Consider the following 2,576-nt stretch of genomic DNA (forward strand, 5'->3'; position numbering starts at 1 on the left):
GAGGTGTCAGAAAAGTTACCACAGGGATAACTGGCTTGTGGCTTCCAAGCGTCCATAGCGACGTTGCTTTTTGATTCTTCGATGTCGGCTCTTCCTATCATTGCGAAGTAGAACTCGCCAATTGTTGGATTGTTCACCCACTAATAGGGAACGTGAGCTGGGTTTAGACCGTCGTGAGACAGGTTAGTTTTACCCTACTGATGAGTTCGTTGTCTAAACAGTAATCCAACCCAGTACGAGAGGAACCGTTGGTTCAGATAATTGGTAACTGCGGTTAGCTGAAAAGCTAGTGCCGCCAAGCTACCATCTGTAGGATTATGGCTGAACGCCTCTAAGTCAGAATCCATGCTGGAATAGACGATAATCACCTTTCCCGATGTGCCGCGAATAGCGATAGGTGTCTTCTGGACACCCAACATCATACAATTGCAACGCACTCCGCTGCCTGTCAAGTACTGGCGGTGGAGAGTAGGCTGATTTGTAATTTCAAATATTGGGAAAGATAAATCCTTTGTAGACGACTTAACTACAGAACGGGGTGTTGTAAGCATGAGAGTAGTCTTGTACTACGATCTGCTGAGATTTAGCCCTTGTTCTATTGATTTGTTCAGAAATGAACATTTCTCCCCCCAATTGCAAACGCGCAATGTTAAAACTATAAAGTTAAGCAGTCGAAATAAGGCTGCGTTAAAGTGATTTACTTTCGCTATGGGGCGGCGAAAGTAACCGGTCAAAGTGCTGGTAGAGAGTTAATACTGTTAAGCTTAAGATCGTCAAAGTCTTTGTTTTGGCTTAGTGAGGTTTGTTCGCAAAAATCGCTAAGTGCCGCTGCTATTGTTTTCCGAGCCAAATTCGGCGACCTTAGTATCGGGTTTATAACAGGCAGAAAGCGAGAAACACTTTGCGTGAAAATCGCTAAGTGCCAGCGCTAATGATTTCTGAGCCAAAATCGGAGATTTTAGTATGGGGGTTTAACAGGGCAAGCTAGACGGCAGGGCGTAAAATTAGACTTGGTTTAAGTATGTTAAAAGAGAGCGAATAGCGTGAATTAGACTTGGTTTAACTATGTTAAAGAGAGCGGAATAGCATGAATTAGACTTGGTTTAACTATGTTAAAGAGAGCGGAATAGCATAAAATAGACTTGGTTTAAGTATGTTAAAAGAGAGCGAAATAGCGTAAATTAGACTTGGTTTAACTATGTTAAAGAGAGCGGAATAGCATGAAATAGACTTGGTTTAACTATGTTAAAGAGAGGGGAATAGCATGAAATAGACTTGGTTTAAGTATGTTAAAAGAGAGCGAAATAGCGTGAATTAGACTTGGTTTAAGTATGTTAAAGAGAGCGGAATAGCATGAAATAGACTTGGTTTAACTATGTTAAAAGATAGCGAAATAGCGTGAATTAGACTTGGTTTAAGTATGTTAAAGAGAGCGGAATAGCATGAAATAGACTTGGTTTAACTATGTTAAAAGAGAGCGAAATAGCATGAAATAGACTTGGTTTAAGTATGTTAAAAGAGAGCGAAATAGCGTGAATTAGACTTGGTTTAAGTATGTTAAAGAGAGCAGAATAGCGCGAATTAGACTTGGTTTAAGTATGTTAGAGAGAGCAGAGTAGCGTGAATTAGACTTGGTTTAAGTATGTTAAAGAGAGCAGAATAGCGCGAATTAGACTTGGTTTAAGTATGTTAGAGAGAGCAGAGTAGCGTGAATTAGACTTAGTTTAAGTATGTTAAAGAGAGCGGAATAGCGTGAATTAGACTAGGATAAAGTATGCAAAATGAAGCTGAGGACTTTGTGAAAAAATGCGAAGTTGTTTGCTGTTCTAATTGTATGGGTTTGGAGATGTTTTTGGCTTGGATTAATAACAGGCAGGAAGCGCGAGGAAACGCAGCGAATATGGACGCGTACGCGGAAGGTGACGGCGGAGGAAGCGCGGATATGGAGGTGAAAATGGTGAAGGTGATGGCGCGAGGAAGGTGACGGCGCATGGGTGTGAATATGGAGGTGATGAAAGGTGACGGGAGGAAACGCATGATGTATATGACAAGTTGGTGTCGTACTTAAGCGGAGCGCGCGCTGTGCATGTATGAAGGTGTCGAAGGTGTTCATATTGCCTAAGACGCGTACGTGCACATGTCATGTCGCATAGGAAGCGTAGGTATGGTTGTGCAAGTCGTAAATGGCCACTTTGGTGGTTTAACATTGTTTCCAGGCCGCGTATGCGCAAATATGGGGTGCGGCGGCTATCTGCACTGCTGTGTATGAAGGTGTCGGTCTGTGTGGGGTTCCTATCGGAGAGAATACGTATGCTGCGTTGTAGGAGTGAGCTGCTGGCCACACGTTTGTATTGGAGTGCGCCACACCACCCCCCTTTTTGTTTTGTTACTATATAAAGTGTAGCCATCCACCCAGCCAATTCTGAGGGCCAGAAGGGGTATTGGGGGCCATCGTGTGCAGTCTATGGCCACGTATGTGGACATGTGAGTGTGTAAATGTGTTGTACCAATGTATACGAGTGATAAACACTAATAGGTGTGTCGGTCAAAGTCAAATGTAGACGGCCATCTTAGGC

At 43.1% G+C, this 2,576-nt stretch overlaps 1 non-coding gene across 1 annotated transcript; it reads left to right on the forward strand.

Moving 5' to 3' along the window:
• On the forward strand, window positions 1-482 carry PITG_33362 (the record flags this gene model as incomplete). The annotated part of the gene is made up of 1 exon (XR_009934756.1): window positions 1-482. It is a non-coding gene; the product is annotated as a 28S ribosomal RNA (ribosomal RNA).
• Between the last annotated feature and the right edge of the window lie 2,094 nt (window positions 483-2,576).

Source organism: Phytophthora infestans, genomic scaffold (assembly GCF_000142945.1).
Source record: "Phytophthora infestans T30-4 supercont1.52 genomic scaffold, whole genome shotgun sequence".
In the NCBI taxonomy this organism is placed as follows: domain Eukaryota; phylum Oomycota; class Peronosporomycetes; order Peronosporales; family Peronosporaceae; genus Phytophthora; species Phytophthora infestans.